Below are 23,627 nucleotides of genomic sequence, written 5' to 3'. Positions count from 1 at the left end.
TATGTTACGTAAAGATCATCAGAAAAATATGAATCTTAATATTAATGTTCCAAATTCAAATTTAAAATTTAATTTATTTCGTGGTTTGTTGAACCAAAATTCACAACTGTTACGTTTTTTTTACGAAATGTGCGGTCACGAGCATTAATATGTATACACTTTGGTACCATGTCACATTAACGTTTTTGACAAATTGAACTGTAAGTCTTACTAAATGTCAAATATGTTAGTGCGACAGAGTCCTAAAGTGGGTACATTATATTGCTCATGACTGTCTATAATACTACGAGACGCTGACCATCCAAATTCGTCGCCAGGAAGTCGCAACGTGTCACTCTAAACAGTAATAAGTATAAATTATCAAAATAATTCTTTGAATGAGGGACTTTCCAGGCGACGTTCCCCAAAAACAATACAGATGGCGCTGTACAGATTAGCCTTCGCTTAAGCTTCTAATTTCATGGATAACAGACATACCTAATGCATCTATTATCTTTGTTTTTGTGTATAAATGATGACCCTTGTTATTACACCCAGGCACAACACATCTTCTACCCATTATTATTCTCAACAAAATAAAGTGAAGCGATATATAGGTTGTAACCTAATTCTATACATTTTTATATATATGCCTCTGTAATTAGATTATATTTTTTAATAATTATACGCAATGACAAAAATAGGTAATTATCACTTTAAATCTGAACAGCGCCATCTGTATTCTTTTTGGGGAACGTAGCCTGGAAAGTCTAAATTAAACACAGTAAAACGGCATTTGCATTTTTATCAATCATAATATTTTGACATGACATAAGACCATAAGTAAAACATAGATATACCACAGGTCTCCCCCCTAAATCTTATAGTTAGCTACTATCGTTGGTTGGTTGTTACTGAGGTCTGCAGCATCTGGTCAACGTGACTCTTGCAGGTCTCTCCATCGTCCGTTCTCACCAGATAGTGCACCGGCCCCAGTACTCTCACAACCTCGCCAAATTTCCATCTCTGGGACAGGTCCGTATAGTTTCGGACCTGTACCCTCTGGCCTAAACAGAACACCCTCGTCTGAGGGTCTTGTCGCATGTTGGGTCCGGTTTTCGTCACAGGACCTCTGAAGCTCACGTGTAGAGAGGTCCTAACCTAAACTCAGTAAAACGGCATTTGCATTTTTATCAATCATAATATTTTGACATGACATAAGACCATAAGTAAAACATAGATATACCACAGTCCCTCATTATACTTAACTGCTAACAAGAACACTTTTCCTTGATCTAACAAGCGATACCATACAATATCAAACAATACTCGCGTTCTAAAGACGTTTATAAACTTTTAATTACTTCTAAGAACTCCTTTGTCCGAGTTGGGATCGAACCAGCTTTTGATTCGCGACATACCGATCCTTTTTTACCTGACCCAGACAACAAAGAAACAACCGGTCAAATTAAAGGGTATCTTTTTGACCTGCGAATGTGAATCAGACGTAGACGTCTTAATTCAGTTGGTTGTCTCGTGATCACAAAGGGTTCACAGGATGTCCTCATTGGATAAGACAAAGAGTTAATAATGAAGTTGATTGTTAGTTTATTAGACCTTTGACCGCAATGTGTGGATGCCAATTTATATTATGACAAGTTCTTGTAACGAAGGATTCTTTCTAATTACTATAACTTCGTTACATCCAATGTACGACGATCTGCGAATATCCTAAACTATTATTCTATCTAAGTTGACGTGATGCACGCAATGGTTTGGTTATCTGGTATATACCACAAGCCATTAATTAAGGCATATAATATTAATTAAGCAAGCATAGAATTAGGAATTTACTACGTATAGAACGGCAATTGTCCGCTCCCCACCAGCGACTGAGCTAGGTTTACCTCACCCCCTCGGTCTTACGTTAGTCTTCAATGGTATAGGCGTCAGACGTCACACACACAGATGCGCGCGTACGATAATGTCAATGTGCAGACACTAGTCTGTGTAAAACGAGGTGTTTTGTATGAAGTGTCCAGGGTGTGCCATTAGTATGCGGTGAGTTTCAACAATGATAGGTATAAATATGAATGTTAGAATAAGAAATAGTGTGATAAGGGAGTGTTGTGGTGTATTAAGTTGATGGTAGGGCTGGCAGAGGAAGGCCTAGAAGGACTTGAATTTAGGCCTGTTGTGCCTTTCTTATTTCTGTATCTTGTGTCCATTGTGCTCAATAAAGTATTTTATTTGTCTCACGATACACGATATGTCAGTATAGTGATTAAGATCGAGAAGGGAATGTTAAATTGGTTTGGACACACCGGATGATAGGATTACGAAAGCGGTATATAAAGCGAAGGTTGATGGTAGGGGGTGGCAGAGGAATACCTAAAAGGACGTACTCGTATATTGACCAAATTGGAGATGTCCTTAAAAAAGCTTTAGTACAATATTCTCTGAACCGGCGTGCGTGTATGAAACGATTGATGAATGTGGAGGAAGCAAGAGAAGTGTGTTAGGATCGAAGCAAATGGAATTTCATGGTCTCTGCTCACCCCGGTGGGGGATAGGCGTGAGTTTATGTATGTAAGTGTGCGTATCTATCTATCAGGCTCTGCGGTGAATCTCTATACATGTAAATAACGCGTTAAGCACACAATTTAGCCTCGCATTACCCTTATGATTCAGAGCAAATATTTTCAAACAAAGCAATCCTCACAGGATCCAATCGTCAAGATTTATTGCTCTGTAAGTCATATATCTTCAAATAATGCATTAGTTTGAGGTAGTCCTGTGTAAATATTGTTTCTTTTGTGGTTGGTAACTTATGGCATGTAGTGGGGTGTATGTTTGCCAAGTATTTGTAATGTGTGGAGTGTCTGTCATTCGCAAGCTATGGTTTTTGAGTGGTTTGTTGACTATCACGTGCTCAGCGGTGAAGGAAAACATCGTAAGGAAACCCACATTCCCGAGAAATGCGTTTCCTAAGCTGTATTTGGCTCGTTTTCCGTTCGCGTTTTGGAAGGTCAGACTGCTAGCCGCTTACCCAAAAAACCGGATATGCTAAACCTTCAGTGTAGGTAAGCGGACCCTGTGAAAACGGAATAATGCTAGGGGGATGATGACTGTGGTCCTGCGGTACACCGACTTGCTTCTTAAACGGGGAGCGCTGGTTCAAACCCAGACTTGCACCAATGAGTTATTAATAAAAAAAAGTAAAAAATATTTATTTACCAAATAAAGTAAAATTAACACAAGTTAATAGCGGGCCGCGGGGTTAAAGTAAGATGATTCCGTGCTTCGGAAGGCACGTTAAGTCGTTGGTCCCGGCTATTAGCTGTAAAAACACCTCCACCAACCCGCAGTGGAGCAGCGTGGTGGAGTATGCTCCATACCCCCTCCGGTTGATTGAGGGGAGGCCTGTGCCCAGCAGTGGGACGTATATAGGCAGTTTATGTTATGTTATGTAATAGCGGGCCCTGCACTAGGGTTTCCCCTGCATCGCAGTAGCCCTAAAACAAAACGATTCACTAAAACAATTGGCTAAATTATCATAGACGGCGATATAGCTCACCACCTATCATATTGGTCTAAGATGGCATACTTGTTAGATGACCTAACCTGTATTTGGCTCGTTTTCCCTTCGCGTGTTGGAAGGTCAGACTGCTAGCCGCTTGCCCAAAATAATATGTTAAATCTTCAGTGTAGGTAAGCAGACCCTGTGTAAATGAAATAACGCTAGGGAGTGTACCACAGTGAACCCCATTATTATATTTTTTAGACCACAACAAAACAAATACGAATACATTGTTCCAAGAAAGTATACCTATTCGTCATGTCAGAATCCGTCAATTTCCTCGGTAAGATTCGTTGTTTGTGGAATCTGATGGAATTCCTCGCTATGTCTGGCTGTTCGGTAAAACACGACGTTGATGGATAGCTAAATCTAAACGGTAAAGGAATCGTTTATTGTGTAATAATTTGTACAAATACATACATAAGCTGACGGACAATAAGGGATTTACCAGGGTACGTTTTCAAATTTCTAAGTCTAATTTCATATATAATGCATCTTTTATCTTTGTTTTTGGATTTAAATGATGATCCTTGTTATTACGCCCTGGCACGACGCATCTTCCACCCATTATTATTCATTATATACATTATCTGATTCAAATATTAGGCAACAAAATAAATAAATGTTAAATGTGTGTGTTGAGGAGCTCGGTGGCGCAGCGGTAAACGCGCTCGGTCTGCGATTGTTGAAGTTAAGCAACTTTCGCAAAGTCCGGTCACAGGATGGGTGACCACAAAAAAAAGTTTTCACCTCGAGCTCCTCCGTGCTTCGGAAGGCACGTTAAGCCGTTGGTCCCGGCTGCATTAGCAGTCGTTAATAACCATCAATCCGCACTGGGCCCGCGTGATGGTTTAAGGCCCGATCTCCCTATCCATCCATAGGGAAGGCCCGTGCCCCAGCAGTGGGGCACGGGTAAGATGGAATATATATCGACATATATCTAGATATTTTGAATAATTGTTCGTTTATAAATAGGTAAGTGAAATAATAATGTAAGGAAAAAGTCCGCCAAACTGAAGTGGGATTGGGCCGGACACGTTGGATGCATCCGGAGCGATGGGCACGAGTCGTCACCCGCTGGACACCTCAAGGAGGGCATAGAAGTCGAGGAAGACCGCGTAAAAGATGGTGTGACGACCTCAATGCTTATCGGAGGGATTGGACGGAGATCGCGCAAAGTCGAGAGGAGTGGAAAAATCAAGGAGAGGCCTTTTCCCGGTGGCATCGGATAGGCGAGATAAGATAATAAATAATAATTATTGGGAAGTCATTTTCTTATTTATTTATTTATTGCCGGAGGAACTGGTCGGAGTGCGCACAGGACCGCGAAAAATGGAAAGAGGTAGGGAAGGCTTTTGCCCTGCCTTGGGAACTTATAGGCTAGATTAGATTATTCATCGAAACTGGATACTCCTGATACTAGGCAAATTACTTTGGTTTGAGAGATAATTTTTTTTTCATTCTCTTTTAAACTGTCGGTCTGTTGGATAAAAAGAGACAGTAAAACTCCACGATGCTACTGTGGGTAAATCCGAAATTGAAATTAATGATCTCACACAATAATATCAAAATAAACGTACAACAATACAAAATATTCACTTCTATCTACCCCGTACGTGCCCCCATAAAAATAATTGAAAAGGGTACTAGTAGACTCTGATACAAGTAAATATAAAAAATATGGTTAAGTGTGACTCGAACGAAATTATAAGTGTTCCGTACTGAAATTATAAGTATTCCGTATTTTTAACCTGCAAGGTTTTTTGTTGTAGTGCTATCGTTTAGTTACAAGAAAGGGGTTCATATTACTTAATGCTGGTTATGACTTTGGAAATTTAGCAGAAGTTCATCATCATCAAATCAAATATATTTTATTGCACAGAACTTCAACAATTAGACATAACACATGAATACAGTACAATTTGGGCGGCCTACATCAGTTATCAGTGTAACATTCTCCATTATTTTCAAAGCAATGCCAATTTTTTGGCTTCTTTATAAGACATAACGTTCGCCTTCTCTTTAATCTGTTCCATGTAAAGTCTTCTTGGTCTTCTCCTTCCTCTCTTTCTTTGTTTCTTCCCTTCCAAGATGTTTTTAATAAATTTGTCGTGTCCAATTAAGTGTCCAATGAGAAGTTAAATAATAGAATTCGAATAAATATCGCTTTTAACGAGACAACAACACCAAAAGCAGCTGCAAATGTAATAATGAAAATCAGTTTTGCAAATACGTTACGGAACCCAAAAACCTTTAGGAAATATAAGCAATAATTTATAAGTGGTTCTCAAACGGTTCCCACGGGAGGAGAGGGGAGGGTAACATACCCAATAATACCCATGTGGGGTAGATTGGTGGGGTACCGTTTGAACAATCGTGGTACTGTTGTTACCGTCATTCGAATAGTTTTAATGTTATGTTTTGTTTAATGTTGTTTCCGGGTTGGATTTTGTGTGACAGGGAATCGTATTGTTGACTTTTAGTCATTTTATAAGAATAAAGTCATCATCTCCCTAGCATTATCCCGTTTTTCACAGGGTCCGCTTACCTAACCTGAAGATTTGACAGGTCCGGTTTTTTACAGAAGGGAATGCATTTTTCGGGGATGTGGGTTTCCCCACGATGTTTTCCTTCACCGCTGAACACGTGATTATCATTTATGATCCAAACATAGATTCGAAAACAATTTCGACAATCATTGGTTTAGGCCTGTGCTGGATTTGAACGTGCGACCACAAAGTGAGAGGCAAGCAAAAAAAAATCTTATTAGCATCAACGTATACGGAGAACGCGTCACAAAACGACCCATTGTCCCTAGAGCACATACTCCATATCACTTATGACGTACTCCTATGGTATGACACAGTGGTTGGCGACTGTCCAGCGTCTTGTCTGTCTGTTTGTCCCTTTGTCTGCTTTGTCCTATGCTTGCAAGGACAATGGATGTGCCACCCATGATTGTGCTCTGACATCATAATAGACTGTCTTTTAATATAAACCGGTCCAGTGGTTCAGCTTTGGTCTAACGATCCGGAAGTCCCAGGTTCGAATGCCGGTGGGTATTTTTTGATGATGGCATTAACTACTTGGCCGAAAAAGGCGGTGGGTGAATAACCACAAAAATCACTTTGTGATCCCTACTTTGGTTAGGACATCACCGGATTGTCTGAAAGAAAGATGTATGCAGTATTATCCAGTCGGTCCCAACTACTATTTACTTAAGTAAGTAAATAGTCGTTACATGAGCCATATCAGAGGCCTTCGGTGGTTCAATAAGAACCATGATACTTGTTTTGACCAACCTCAGCAGCCACGAGAAGAAGAAGAAGTTGGTGGTCACCAAGCGTAGCTACAACTGGTTTTCTGGTAACTTGTGGCTCTGCCCAACCCAATAATGCCTACGAGCGTGTCTTATTCTCATAATACTTCTCAAATCACCCATTTATCAAACCATCAACATTCATGGTCTTGATTAAACCTAAATTTCAAAGTGAAAATCTACATCATTGGCTCCAAATTCATTTAATTTACTCCCAATTACCCACGTCGCCCCCTACACCTGTAGGGATGTAATCTACCCTGATTTCCCCCCAAATTCTCCCCCAGAAGGGAGTGGGGGCCTGCACAGAGACTTTGTTATGCTAATCCTGATCTTGATTAGGTAATCTGACCTGTTGATATCGAGTTCGACTTGTTTTTCCCGGTGAAGCAAAAAAAGTTATGTTTTTGACTGCTGTGTGTATGGGTGTGTACGTCTGTTCCCGCATGACTTCTAAATACTTGTCTTCTCTCTTCTTCGTCGTTCCCTCACTGCTGAGGATCGCGACCACAGGTTATGGTTTTCGACTCGGTACGGCTATATGCTGCGTGGACCGCCCTCCGTATGCTAAATACTTATCAGAATTCAACAAATGAGGTGACAGCTAGTAATTTGAGTCACTGTGTCCTGTGGTAATGTTATGTTTCTGTTTTGTGTGCTGTTTGTTTGAATAAACGTTTTTTTTTTCTCTCTCTCTCTCTCTCTGTGGTACACCAGCTTGGTTCTCAAACGGGGAGCGCCTGGTTCGAACTCCGGCACCGGACTTGCACCAATGAGTTATTAATTTATCTTAAGTGCAGTTTTCACTAACACAGTTGCCTCGACCATTATAAACGGCCTATCACGTTGGTTGGTGGTTGGTCGTTGGTGCTTTTAATATGACTTAAGTACAATATACAGGAGCTCGGTGGCGCAGCGGTAAACACGCTCGGTCTGCAATTGTTGAAGTTAAGCTACTTTCGCAAAGGTCATAGGATGGGTGACCACACCAAAAAACTTTTCATCTCGAGCTCCTCCATGCTTCGGAAGGCACGTTAAGCCGTTGGTCCCGGCTGCATTGCAGTCGTTAATAACCACCAATCCGCACTGGGCCCGCGTGGTGGTTTAAGGCCCGATCTCCCTATCCATCCATAGGGAAGGCCCGTGCCCCAGCAGTGGGGACGTTAATGGGCTGATGATGAAGTACAATAAAGAGTTTTGTATTGTATTGCTAGTCTAACAACAACAAAGCTCGGTGCGGTGTGGGTACTTAATTAATCTTGCAACGAATGTACGATAAGCTGCAAAAGTCCAATCAGTTTCTTGCAATGTAATGAATTAACTGGTTGGACTTAAGATCTCCTGGTTACATCGTTTCTGTAATAGACCAAAAACACCTACAAAAACATAAACTTTATAGTTATGACAACTAATGGTTCTTAATTTCACCGCTGTTTACAAATAATTCGCTGGGTTCAGTGAACTTTTGCTCTTTGATTGTGCCTCTGACCTCCCCCAATTGGGTTATAGTCGTAAATGTATGGATAGCTAGGAAGTAACTACATACGTCTATTCCAAGAAAAAGTTTTGTCTTTTAGCAAATCCGGCGGCGTATCCAGTTCCCCTTAGTATGGCGAGTGAGTAATGTTACAAGTTTCGCACGATCGATGGTTGCGACTCTCGACTGAGACTATCTACTTACTTCTTTTGAAAAATTGTCTCTGGATTTTTCCACCGTCATCATCCCCCTAGCATTATCCCGTTTTTCACAGGGTCCGCTTACGTAACCTGAAGATTTGACGGGTCCGGATTTTTTCAGAAGCGACTGTCTGACCTTCCAACCCGCGAAGGGAAAACCAGCCCAATAGATATCTCCATTTTCTCGGGAATGTGAGTTTCCTCACGATGTTTTTATTCACCGCTGAGCATGTGATAATCATTTATAATCCAAACATGAATTCGAAAACAAATACGACAATCGTTGGTTTAGGCCTGGGCTCGAACCTGCGACGTCAAAGTGAGAGGCAAGCGTTCTACCAACTAGGCTACCATGGCACTATTTTTGCACAGTAATACTCGTTACATTCGCACTGTTCGAATCCATAATAGCTCAGTTCGGGGAATACGTGACTTGCATTAAATCGCAGTGTCATTGCATAGGCAATTGGAGAGGTTTAATACGATCTACTCTGAACCGGCGTGCGTGTATGAAGCGATTGTTAAATGTGGAGGAAGCAAGAGAAGTGTGTCAGGATTGAAGCAAATGGAATTCTATAGTCTCTGCTTACCCCGGTGGGAAATAGGCGTGAGTTTATGTATTGTAATGTTTTAAAAAAATTTAAGATAGATGATGAAGATGAGAAGAAGAATAAGAGATGTATGAAGAAATAAAATGTAAGACATGGTTTACTTGTATTTATTAATTACTAAGAAAACCAAAGTTACACAAAAATATAAATAAGTATTTGGAACTTTTAAATCCTAAGGGTACATTCCAGGTATTCAAGGCCACTGGTCATTCGTTAAGCATTATAAAAAAAAATAAGAAAGGTATTATAAAAACCTCCCTAGCTCGTTTGCCCTCGGCGGCGGGAAGGAAGCCGAGCCGACTAGAAGCAGCTGCCAATAAGCTGTAGCAGAACAGCTGTACAAAACACCCGTCATAGAACAGAACAGCCTTCGTAAAACAGCCGTCACAAAACACCTTCGCAAAACACCTCCTGTGGACAAAACGCACAGGGGTAAATCAAACCTCTAGGGGCGGAGGCACAACCTAACTAACTCCCCAAAATCGTATAAAAAGACTCACCTGTCGGAGGTCGAGAAGCCACGTATGCGGCCAACGTACGATGACGTCGATGCCACGACGCTGGGACAAAATGGCGGAGCAACGTGTCCACGCCACGGACACCAAAACCACACCTATTCGGAACAAATCGCACATTAAAATCTTGACCGCAAACACTAACACTCACGAGTCACGACAGATGACAGAAATGTATAACTTACTTACCAGAATAAAAATTTACGAAGATTTGGCGGCGCGTGCGACGGAGTTGCGGGCCACCGGTCACACGCTTATAAACCGCCTAAAAGAAAAACAATGACAACATATATCGACACTGATAATTACGATTAAAATGCTATAACGCATTATAAAGACAAATTCTCACCCGAAATTCACACTAAAAATTGAAGGTGTGGACACACCCGCTCGGCGGAGCGCTGTCTGGGGAATGCGGCAGCTCGCAGGCGCAGGACTATATAAATCGCCCAATTCAACGCCTACGTCACGGACAAAGCTAGTACGACCTCAATCGTCCGTTAGATGACGCCGCCGTCGCACACTCAACATGCAAGTTATTAACAACTCCAAGGACAGGAGACAGACCGAAAATTCCCAAATATAATTTTGTATTAAATATTGACACCAACATTCTTCAGCAGCTACTTGACAAGGGACTCCAAGATATAGCCTTCCGTACAATATCGGCACACACCATCCTCCGGTTACTGATGGAAAGTCGTCGACTGCGGAGCCCAACGATAGCAAGTCGATGGTCCCGGACCTTCCACTGAACAACGCGAGATGGCGCTGTGTCCAATACTACACAAAAAAGCTATAAAACGGGTCCCCTGTAACTAATCCGGAGGCTGAAAGAAACGGCACTACAATACCTCCCCACCCAAAAGGATTTCCGAGTGAAAAAAAAATAATTAAAAAAAATAAAACAAACGAGGAAATCCCAGCTGGCCCTCCAGCTGATTCCTCAAACAAACCAAAACTCAAACTTCAACAAAAATATTCAAGTTTAACTTGAAAGAGAAATAACTTTAAAAATTAAAAAAAAAACAGACACAAATGCTATTCAAGATAAAGTCGAAGAAAAAAAATAATCCAAAAAATAAAAAAGTAAAACTATAGCAATGAAAATAAATAAAGGCAAAAAATGCCATTCAGTAAAAACAGTAAAAAAGAAAATCCTAGAAATACAAAAAAAAAACTTAAAAAGAATAGAAAAAAAAATAAAGGCAAAAATGCCATTGCCGGCAGAGGCCGCACAACTTAAAAACTTGCCGAGACGGCACATAAACCACCTGTGCTCACCATGAGCACAACAACATCAGATAGCATCCAAGAAATTCTTCGCATCGATAGCGCGCACACGTGCATTAAAAACACGTAGATAAGCAAGTCGCAATGACTCATCCCAATAATAATACGTGTCCGTAGCAACAACTACGTCCACCAACAAACACTGACGACTTCAAGAGGCATCAGTCATAACTACCACTCCCTCAACATCTTAAAACGGTGGGGAAGTGACCTCACCTTACAATTGGCGAGTGCTCGACCCCAACCAATAACAAACCACACGATTAGGTACTAATCCCTACCTAACGCGAAACAAAAAAAATATAAAAAAAGATATAAAAAAAAAACGACCCAACTTGTTGATGGCGGCGCGGCGTGCCGCCGGTGCTGCCGCGCGTCCACCCGCAAGCTGCTCGGATATAAAGATAGAAAAAAAATAATAAAAATGTATGTGGACAGTGGCAGTATGGGGAACCTAGGGTATGCCCACACGTCCACCGTCCACAATATAATAGGCCACAATTTGCCAGTGGCGGCGCGGCGAGCCCCACAGCGGCCGCGCGTCCACCAGTAAATCGGCTCCTATAACTAACCTAAAAGACAACTAACCTAATGATTCCCCAACGCTGCCGGTGTACCCACACCTTCAAAATGTGAAGATGTATAGTACAAGTGGTGGCCCTGCACCACGAAATAATACCTCGTAAATTATTTCATCTTTACGTAATAGATGAAATTTAATTGGACGTTCTTCCAATGCCATGATTAAAAAAAAATGAATGACCAATGTACTTTAACAAAGATTTAACTAAGTACTAAGTTTTAAAGAAAAAATAATCAAAGAATATTTTCATTAACTAAATACCTACTTGAAAAGTAAAAATAAATGCAAATAAACAAAATGCAAATGTAAAAAAAATAAGTTATTTGTAAAACTAACAATGTATAAATGTTGTTTATTTAACGTATTTCCAATCCAATTCAAAAGATTTACTTATTAGAATTTATCCGGTAATAGAATACAAAACTATTAAGCAAACAATAGCTCAACAATAAAAGATCGTACACGTAATACTAACGAGCGTGTAAAAAAAACAAAACCAGTTTATTCGCTATAAGCTCAAAAGGAATGCAAGATAGATAACAAGCATGTAGGTACTTATGTATAGCCGTGGTTATACAACCAAGAACTATAATTTTACTAGATAGCAAGTTAAATGTTTAATTGAAATTAGGCCGAAATGCTTTTATAAATTGTTGCATAATTTGAAAGAATTTACAAATTGTAAATAAACCTTGAGGGTATAAAACAAAAATATAATTCTAAACTCACGCCAAGTTTCATAAAATTTTGAAGAAAAAAGCTGTACTTATAGCAAAGCTAAGCAGTAAACTAGCAACAATAATAATTTTACTCAAGAATGTTAAAAATTTAAAGTTACATTAAAAAAAAACCTTTGTAGGGTATATAATGTTTTGTTTTATAAAAGCAAATTTGTGATAAAAACAAAAAAGTAAGCTCAAAATTTTAAGAAACAATTTAAGAAGTTTAATTATACAGCAAAATAGCTGCAACGCAGTATAATTTTTTTTTAACAATGTGATGTTATAAAATGCTATACGAGTTCAAAGTCCAAACTTTAAAAGTATGCAAAGCAAAAGAAATATATAATGCAAATGTAAATTTAAAAACAGTTATACAAAATAGTAGGTATATGTAAATTAACTTGTTTCATTTAAAGCACACATCAATATGAACGCGATAAATCTTATTCACTAGGGGGTAAATGAAGAAACACCACCACCACACAATTTGTTCTTTTTACACGTTACAAAAAAAAAATACACAACGAATGACCAGCCGATCCTCGAGCAAAAGACCGAAGACCGGGAGCGTACCCTGAACCTTTAGACCTCAGTAATCGGGCGCCATGTAATGTTTTAAAAAATTTAATGAAGAATGTATGATGAAGATGAATGTATGAAATAAATTGTAAGCAAATGGGTTTACTTGTATTTATTAATTACTAAGAAAACCAAAGTTACACAAAAATATAAATAAGTATTTGGAACTTTTAAATCCTAAGGGTACATTCCAGGTATTCAAGGCCACTGGTCATTCGTTAAGCATTATAAAAAAAAATAAGAAAGGTATTATAAAAACCTCCCTAGCTCGTTTGCCCTCGGCGGCGGGAAGGAAGCCGAGCCGACTAGAAGCAGCTGCCAATAAGCTGTAGCAGAACAGCTGTACAAAACACCCGTCATAGAACAGAACAGCCTTCGTAAAACAGCCGTCACAAAACACCTTCGCAAAACACCTCCTGTGGACAAAACGCACAGGGGTAAATCAAACCTCTAGGGGCGGAGGCACAACCTAACTAACTCCCCAAAATCGTATAAAAAGACTCACCTGTCGGAGGTCGAGAAGCCACGTATGCGGCCAACGTACGATGACGTCGATGCCACGACGCTGGGACAAAATGGCGGAGCAACGTGTCCACGCCACGGACACCAAAACCACACCTATTCGGAACAAATCGCACATTAAAATCTTGACCGCAAACACTAACACTCACGAGTCACGACAGATGACAGAAATGTATAACTTACTTACCAGAATAAAAATTTACGAAGATTTGGCGGCGCGTGCGACGGAGTTGCGGGCCACCGGTCACACGCTTATAAACCGCCTAAAAGAAAAACAATGACAACATATATCGACACTGATAATTACGATTAAAATGCTATAACGCATTATAAAGACAAATTCTCACCCGAAATTCACACTAAAAATTGAAGGTGTGGACACACCCGCTCGGCGGAGCGCTGTCTGGGGAATGCGGCAGCTCGCAGGCGCAGGACTATATAAATCGCCCAATTCAACGCCTACGTCACGGACAAAGCTAGTACGACCTCAATCGTCCGTTAGATGACGCCGCCGTCGCACACTCAACATGCAAGTTATTAACAACTCCAAGGACAGGAGACAGACCGAAAATTCCCAAATATAATTTTGTATTAAATATTGACACCAACATTCTTCAGCAGCTACTTGACAAGGGACTCCAAGATATAGCCTTCCGTACAATATCGGCACACACCATCCTCCGGTTACTGATGGAAAGTCGTCGACTGCGGAGCCCAACGATAGCAAGTCGATGGTCCCGGACCTTCCACTGAACAACGCGAGATGGCGCTGTGTCCAATACTACACAAAAAAGCTATAAAACGGGTCCCCTGTAACTAATCCGGAGGCTGAAAGAAACGGCACTACAGTATGTGTGTATGTAGACCGGCAACGCTAAATCACTTTGTGAGCGTTCACAAAAAAAAGGACAGCCTTTAATTGGTATGGACATTGCAGGCTTGAATCACCTGGTTTTCCGAAATAATAAGATGATTCCGTGCTTCGGAGGGCCGTAAAACACCTCAACTCGCAGTGGAGTTGCGTGGTGGAGTTTGTTCCATACCGCAATTGATTGAGGGGAAGCCTGTGCCCAGCAGTGGGACGTATATAGGCAACTTATGTATGTATGGTGCCTGTATATATATCACTTCTTTTCTCATAATATTAACCTGTATTGAAGTTTATTTCTACTATCAAATTGGCTTTAGTGCAATCTTACCTGTGCCCAATTTTGGCACGTAATTGAAATAAAAAAAAAATACTGGCTCCTGATAAAGGAGAGATTGGTTTTATAATTGATTAATATTCTGGACTGACAGTTTAATCATGTGTCCTTTTTGTTCGCAGGTAAATACATAATCGTAAAAAAAAGGACAACAGTTTCACTTTAAAAATGGTAAGAGTTTTCGACGTGATCGACGATAAAGAGGTAGTTAACTTAAAGCACATCCCGAACACTTTATACAAAACACCTCTTTTAACCAGACACTATACATTGACGTTATCGTACACGCGCATCTGTGTGTGTGACTTTGACGTCCATACGATTGTAGACTAAAGTAAGACTGAGGGGGGTGAGGTAAACCTAGCTCAGACGCTGATGGAGAGCGTTTTTTTTTTGACGTGACTTATTGTTGATTTGCCGCAGATGGCATTAACTACTCGGCCGGACAAATGGTGAGCGCTGAGGGTTCTCACTCGGTACAATGTTTAAGACAACAGGCCTGAGGGTGCCCAGTTGGGCGCGCGCGAACCTCGGCTCAAGGCGTCGTCTCAGAGGAAAAATATTTGAAAGAATTAATCGACCTTAGTGGGTCGATATCGATGGGATGGAGAACGGAGAGTTGCCGTTCTATACGTAGTATTATTCCTTATTCTATGCTTAAAGCCAAGAGATCTTTTGAATGAGACACAAACTTAATAACGAGTATAATTTAAACTTGACCCCGGACAGATTTATAATGTCCATATATTACAGAATAAATTATATTTATTTACGTCAAACTTAGAAGATATTAATTAGGCACTTTCTAGACAAAATCCGCTTTTGCATGCGTTGTGGCATATTCATTAATTTAACACCAACATGCGATGCTCTCATAAAATGATATCACACGCAATTAGCATTGTATACGAAGATACAGGCTGTTTTTTTTTGCTACTGAAGACTGTTAGAAAAAGAAATAGGTATTAAAAATATATTCTTTTGCTTTACTACTTTTATAGATTTCTACACTCGTGTCGCGATTCTAAAAGGAATACGTACATAAACTCAAGCCTATTTCCCACCGGAGTAAGCAGAGATTATTGAATTCCACTTGCTTGGATCCTGACATACTTCTATTGCTTCCTCTACATTTTTTTTTCTTTCGTCAATCGTTTCATACACGCACGTGTTCTAAGCAAACTGTTAGGAACAGTAAAACTTATTAAGAAGTTTTACTGTTAGGAACAGTAAAACTTATTAAGAAGTTTTTTTTTGTATTATTTGACTAGTTTTATCGATCGATATCCACACATGAGTAATTTTAAAAACGAAAAGCCGTGATTATAAAATATTCTATAATAAAATTTCCTAAAATATTTTTTTATTAATAATAAAAACTATTTGTCTCGCCTTCTCCTGGGTACGCTTCAATCTTTTTTTTTTCATATTTCTTCTTCTTTCGGTTCCAGTTTTTAAACTTATTTTTTTATTATTGGTACGACTTTTTTTTCTGGTATGAATATCAACATGTAAATGACATCGCTAAATCGAACCAATACATATTTATTTATTTATTTATTTATTGCTTTATGTATAATTTATTTGGTGCTGTAATTAAATTTCTCCATAACCGGGTTATATTCTAGTTCTAATTTTAGTTCGTGTGGGTTTCTAGTCATTTGCTAATAAAGCTTTCAATTATATTTATTTTAGTCTGGCAAGTGTAGAAATTCTGAACAGATGTATTTTTTGTACAATGGAATAGGTACACAATTTCTACACTACAGAATTTCTATACTTTTACGTATGTACGGAAGTAGAAAGTGTATCTCAACTGCGGAAAGCACAATACTTATGTATGTTTATTTTTTTTTGAATTTATTATACGTATTCAAAGATAAGATTTTAATATTCGTTTTAGTGTTAGAAAAATACATGTATAAAGGCTTACCTCGTCTTAATGCGTGCGTGTATGAAGCGATTGATGAATGTGGAGGAAGCAAGAGAAGTGTGTCAGGATCGAAGCAAATGGAATTCTATAGTCTCTGCTTACCCCGGTGGGATATAGGCGTGAGTTTATGTATGTGTGTGTATGTATTACAGAAAATAAACGTCCTTATTTCAGGTGAAAGATTCTCTTCGTAACTATACTAATCTATATCATAGAATAATACTACGTACGTATAGAACGGTAATTTCCCCCCCTCCCCCCGCACCAATTCATATCGGGCGCCGATCTCACCCCCTCTGGGTCTTATTTTAGTCTTGAACGGTCGTAACCCGCTAAGGAGTAAGAGAGAGAGCACGGGTTGTTTGTCTTTCTCGCACTTACGCGTTAGGCGGCGGTAAGAATTTTGTTCTATAGTATCCGGGGTATGCTTATTGATGAAAACTTGTCATTCTAAAGTGTATTTCATTAGTGAGTATAAATTAAAATTATACATAATTATCTAAGTAGTCCAATCGTTCCTCAGACAATGTGCTAATATTGTATCGAACAAAAGATTTGGATCTTTATAGCAATATTGACGTCGACCAACTGCTAGCGGATAGCGAAAACCCGGAGAGCGTAACGGACATAGGTTTGAGACTCAAGAATTTTAGCTCTTCATGTGAGGGGCTTGAGTGTTTGATTGAGTGGAATGTATATAGGCTATATTTATACTTATAAGCAGCAGAGGAAGACTTAGAAAGATGTGACTTAGATTGCGAAGGGAATGTTAAGTTGGTTTGGACACGTAGAGCGGAAAAAAGGATTACGAAAGCGGTATATAAAGCGAAGGTTGATGGTAGAGCTGGCAGAGGAAAACCTAGAAGGACTTACATTGACCTCAGATGTCTTTAGAAAAGGTTTAGTACGATCTACTCTGAACCGGCATGCATATATGAAACGATTGATGAATGTGGAGGAAGCAGGAGAAGTGTGTCAGAATCGAAGCAAATGGAATTCCACAGTCTGCTTACCTCGGTGGGAAATACGTATGTAAACGTATGCCTTCGTCTGCTTTTCCAACTCGTTATAATCTGGGAGTCTCCATGGCTAGAGTGAATAGGCATTTGCTGGGTAACCGTGATCCACCTTAGACCACATCGTCACTTACCGTCAGGTGAGATTGTGGTCAAACGCGAGCCTATATCATCAAAATGTATATACCTCCAATTTCTTTATCAGTCACTTTTAAGCTATTTTGTTTTAAAAAAAATGTGTTATGTTTTTTCTTGCACGAAAAATGTCAATCGTTGTCAAACACACGCGCGTCTAAGGAGTTAATCTCGTGTTGTAATTAACTGCACAGTGGTGAAGGTTACATTGGCCTTAATACCTTTAATATTAAACTTAACACTTTTACCTCCAGTCCGTCTATTATGTGACGTGGTATTAATTTAATTTTGATCGCTTCACAAGATAATGTTTTTAAAGAGACAATCTAGAGCGAGGTATACAAAGAAGACAGCTTGGTTAATTATTTTTTGCTGATACGTAAATAATTGAAAACCTTACATTCTGAGCGTCAGATCATCATCATCATCATCATCAGCCCATTAACGTCCCCACAGCTGGGGCACGGGCCTTCCCTATGGATGGATATCGGGTCTTAAATCACCACGCGGGTCCAGTGCGGATTGGTGGTTACTAACGACTGCTAACGCAGCCGGGACCAACGACTTAACGTGCCTTCCGAAGCACGGAGGAGCTCGAGATGAAAACTTTTTTTTTGTGGTCACCCATCCTATGACCGGCTTTTGGGAAAGTTGCTTAACTTCAACAATCGCAGACCGAGCGCGTTTACCGCTGCGCCATCGAGCTCCTCACGCGTCAGATAACCGGGCACAATAGTTAATGGTTCATAATTTCACCACTAATTACAAATAATATGCTGGGCTCACTGATTGCACTTTTGCTCTTTGATTTTACAGCGCCATCTTTATTGTTTAAATACCTACAGCCACAGCCTCCGTGGTCTAGTGGTTAGAGCGTTAGGCTCACGATCTGGAGGTCCGGGTTCGATTCCCGGTGGGGACATTGTCGAAATCACTTTGTGAGACTGTCCTTTGTTTGGTAAGGACTTTTCAGGCTTGAATCACCTGATTGTCCGAAAAAGTAAGATGATTCCGTGCTTCGGAGGGCACGTGAAGCCGTTGGTCCCGGCTATTAGCCGTAAAAACACCTCCACCAACCCGCATTGGAGCAGCGTGGTGGAGTATGCTCCATACCCCCTCCGGTTGATTGAGGGGAGGCGTGTGCCCAGCAGTGGGACGTATATAGGCAGTTTATGTTATGTATCTATATTGTTTATGAGGTACGTAGTTTGGAAACTCCTCCATTGATAACATCACTATCTTCTTCTATCGTGTGGGTTGTGAGGTGGATTACCAACCCCATTAACCCTGGTGTCAGGGTTATTATTGAGCCGCCATAGGCCCCTGACACTACGTACTTACATCAGTAAGTAGTAACCGGGACCATCGGCTTAACGTGCCTTCCGAAACACGGATCATCTTACTTTTGGACAATCAGGTGATCAGCCTGTAATATACTAACCAAACTAGGGATCACAAAGTGATTTTTGTGATTTGTCCCCACCGGGATTCGAACCCGGGACCTCCACCACCATGAACATCACCATGGTGTCGTATCAGACTTTTAAAAATAGGCTATATTGAAACCAATACGTACTACTTACTCGTAGTATCCTTAGTATAGTTGTGACATAATTTTATATTAATACTTTTTTATTGCTGTCTTTTAAAAAAATAATAATAAGCGTTATGTCCATGGGCCCGAAAAATAGTTTCCAAGAAACAATTACATTTTGATACTCTTTCAGTTCACCTTCAAGAAGTGGCGTGACAATTAACAATTAACTTAAAGTATAAAGCCATTGTTCTTAAATTATTAAAAAACTTAAAGACTCTCAGTTTCATTCTACTTGTTAACGCACAAGGACCAGTAAAAACTTAGCTTAGTGGTTGAACATTGGGCTCGCGATCCGGAAATCCCAGGTTCGAATCACGGTCACATATGACTAAAATCACTTTATTACCCCTAGTTTGGTTAGGACTTCAGACTGATCACCCGATCGTCCGAAAGTAAGATGATCTGTGCTTCGGAAGGCACGTAAAGCCGTTGGTCCCGGTTACTACTTACTAATGTAAGTACGTTGTAGTTACATGGGCCATGTCAGGGGCTTGTAGCGGCTCAATAATAACTCTGACACCAGGGTTGATGAGGTTGGTCATCTACCACACAACGGACATAATAGAAGAAGTGAAACTGGTTAAGTAATTTGGCACGGATCATCTTACTTTCGGAGAATCAGGCGATCAGCCTGTAATGTCCTAACCAAACTTACACCAGGGTTGATGAGGCTGGTATTCCACCACACAACCCACACGTTACACGATAAGAAGACTAAAACGGTGCGATGATAATACCAACCTATCGATCCTTCATCGTAATACCAGCACTGCCAAAGAGATGGCGCTGTAAGCTTCTGAAACGTAAAAGTAGGTCAACGCGTTATTTATACGTCGATTCGAAGAAAACTCCATCTGATTTTCTTGGCAAGAATCCTGAGCAATTCGAGTTTCGAACGGATTCAAATACATGCTTTCAGACACCTGTAGCATTAGTTCGCGGGAGTATCACGAGATGGCGCTGGGTTTCGGGAGTTTAAATCGATATGAGAATTACATTGGTACTTATGTTATAAACTCATGCCTCTGATGCCTCAAAGGGTGGACAGACACAAGTAAATGGAAGATAATTTGCGGCCACTTTTGATACGAAGTTCTAGGATGATTAAGATGAAAATGTATAGTGACAATTTAACTTTCATACACACACACATCCATACATAAACTCACGCCTATTTTCCACTGGGGTAAGCAGAGACTATGGTACCATTATGGTCTATTTGCTTTGATCCTGACGCACTTCTCTTGCTTCCTCCACATTCATTAATCGTCTCATACACGCACGTTCAGAGAAGATCGGACTGTACAACCCCATCAACCCTGATGTTAGGGTTATTACTGAGCCGCCCTAGGCCTCTTACATGACTTACGTAACGACTACGTACTTACATTAGTAAGTAATAACCGAGGACCAACGGCTTAACGTGCCTTCCGAAGCACGGATCATCTTACTTTTTGGACAATCAGGAGATCAGCCTGTAAAACTAGGGCTCACAAAGTGATTTTTGTGATTTGTCCCCACCGGTATTCGAACCCGGGACCTCCGGATCGTGAGCACAACGCTCAACCACTGGACCACGGAGGCCGAAATATGGCTGATAAATAAGGTAAGCTCCTGAGCATCCTTTACTCCAATCCAGCCGAAAAAGATTGTATTACACAATTAGCTTTTTGAAGGCACAATCATTGAGTCATGTTGTTCCACCAAATTGCCGTTTCCCTGTCAAAATATTCTATGGGGTGTTAAAATTACCAGAACCAAATACACCAGCTGTCTGTCAGCCCTAAAACTGAAACGTTGGTCGTGCCTGGTGCGCCCGAGGTCCTACGTACAGACAGATACAAAAGTTGATGTGATATATTAGTGTCTTTTTTCTTTGGTAGTGCTTCTAAAGTTCTAACATATATATAACACGTCTGTATCCCCGAAGGGGTAGGCAGAGGTGTATATTATACACAATCACACACCCAGTTGGAGATGTCCTTAGAAAAGGTTCAGTACGATCTACTCTGAACCGGCGTGCGTGTATAAAGCGATTGATGATTGTGGAGGTGTGTCAGGATCGAAGCAAATGGAATTCTATAGTCTCTGCTTACCCCGGTGGGAAATGGGCGTGAGTTTATGTATGTATGTATGTATATACACACCCAATCCCTGCCAGCTAGGTTTATTACCATTAAGCGGGCACAAATCCTGGAAATCCCGTGATTTTATTTGTGTATGCGAGTCGTGCGGACGCTATTGCCGCTCTCGTGTTGGACTTTTCGGCTGAAAAGTTCGGCTGTGTGTATCCATAGGTCGCTGGTTCATATCCGACTCGAAGGACCAATGTTAGGATTGGGGTGTAAAATTCCTAATGGCTGTGAGGGCTGGTTATCTGAGGCTAAGGCTGAGATGAAAACGTCCAGAGAATTGCAAAACTTACTGAATTTAATTAAAATTCGTACAAAAAATGTTTACATTACAGTAGTTAAATGGAGAGCAAGAACGGAAGTGAAGAGACAAAATGTTGTCACAGTAAAGAAAATATAAATTTTATGTTGGCGTTGCCAACAGTATGGCTAAAATGTTGCCAGAGAAACGCTGTATAAATCATCTGATCAAGATGTGAAGGCCCATGATGATGGTGATGTCAAGCAAAATCTTTGCGATGATTTAAGTCAATTTGTTTAAAACTTTGAATTTTATCCGTAAATTGCATACAAACATAAACTTAATATTTATTATACCTTTCATATCTGTCTAGGATTGACTTGCACAGTCATGAAAGAAAGTGCATTTCTTCGAGGCAATGACGTTATAAATCGTTCGAAACAGACATATAAAGCCGGTGATAAACTAAAACCTATATCCCACCGGTATAGCTTACAAAAAAAAATGTTACTTATCTAAAAAGTAATACTATAAGGGCTCCGTTTTTCCTTTTGAGGTTCGCTTTAAAAATCAAGTACTCTTCATTCCCGACTTCTGTAGTGAACAGTACACTGCACAAGTAGGTACACCAACCCACCCCATTCATGGCAAGAGCCACATTTGAATATACAATGTGTAACGCGCATAACAACTTTGTTTTACTTCAGACTAATTTCACAGCTGCATAGGTTACGAGGACTTCCACAAATTGACTCAATTATTTGGATTAATGGAGTGTTTAAAAGTTAATATTTATTTCATCAGCCACGCTCTTGTCGGTGTAGCGTTTTCCATGCTACTTTTTTAGGGGAAAACAGCGCACTGGTTTCCCCCTTGCCTTCCGCCCCGCAGTACTCTGTCTGACGTGAGTGGGATGGCGCCCAGAGTAGTCTATTTCAAAGCCGTACTAGGACTGTCCTCCGCCTCTGAATAGTACTGACAGTTAATGCTGCCCTCTGTCAGGTTCCAGGTTACAGTCCCTGTGACTTGTCCTTTCCGTCCTGCATTATATTTATTTATTAAACATAATTACTATGAATGGGAAATTACTAATGGTGATCCCTTCGACTCCAATTCTGCAACATGCGTTGAAAATATCAGTTTAATAACAAAAATCTCGACTATGGGAAAATCGCTCTTTAAAAAATTACGTACTTTTATTCTATTTATTTATTTATTATACCAGTATGCAGAGTTACAAAAAAGAAGACATGAAAAAAGACGAAATAGGGTATATCTATCTTACCATTTTATCAGCTTAGGTACCATTTTCCCACGTCAATGTATGTTAAGGGCTGCCTCTGCATACTATTGGCCTCAATACATAATCTACTTCCCCACAACCTTATTAGGGGTGAGCTGCTCGATTTACATATTAATTCTCCACTAAACGATTGCAATTATCGGTGAGTGAGCTTTCTTACGGATACCGCATAGATGTGTGATTTTAGGGTAACGGTGCCGGTATTAGACCACAATGTAACAAAAATTGAGGGATTGAAAAAATGAGGAGCTCGGTGGCGCAGCGGTAAACGCGCTCGATCTGCGATTGTTGAAGTTAAGCAACTTTCGCAAAGGCCGGTCATAGGATGGGTAACTACAAAAAAAGTTTTCATCTCGAGCTCCTCCGTGCTTCGGAAGGCACGTTAAGCCGTTGGTCCCGGTTGCATTAGCAGTCGTTAATAACCATCAATCCGCACTGGGCCCGCGTGATGGTTTAAGGCCCGATCTCCCTATTCATCCATAGGGAAGGCCCGTGCCCCAGCAGTGGGGACGTTAATGGGCTGATGATGATGATGTAACAAAAATTACGTCGTTTGTTCATTTTTGACGACGTTCTTTATTCGTTTTCACGCGATCGGATATCGCATAGAAGTGCGATTTTAGGGTAACGCTACCAGTATCAGACCACATGTAACCAAAACTACGTTTGTCCATTTTTGACGATG

General features: G+C 40.3%; 1 protein-coding gene and 1 long non-coding RNA gene across 2 annotated transcripts in view; one reads left to right on the top strand and one right to left on the bottom strand.

The window, feature by feature from the left end:
• The window catches only part of LOC126377881 (dual specificity tyrosine-phosphorylation-regulated kinase 2), a 233,723-nt gene that overhangs the window by 137,880 nt on the left and 72,216 nt on the right, over positions 1-23,627 (top strand). The window lies entirely within an intron of this gene.
• On the bottom strand, positions 9,260-10,725 carry LOC126377928 (uncharacterized). Its single transcript, XR_007568000.1, has 2 exons — positions 10,031-10,725; positions 9,260-9,946 (listed from the first exon to the last, which is right to left on the bottom strand). It is a non-coding gene; the product is annotated as an uncharacterized LOC126377928 (long non-coding RNA).

Source organism: Pectinophora gossypiella, chromosome 24 (genome assembly GCF_024362695.1).
Source record: "Pectinophora gossypiella chromosome 24, ilPecGoss1.1, whole genome shotgun sequence".
Taxonomy (NCBI): Eukaryota; Metazoa; Arthropoda; class Insecta; order Lepidoptera; family Gelechiidae; genus Pectinophora; species Pectinophora gossypiella.
Note: the sequence above shows the minus strand (reverse complement) of the source record. Positions and strands in the feature narration are given on the sequence as shown.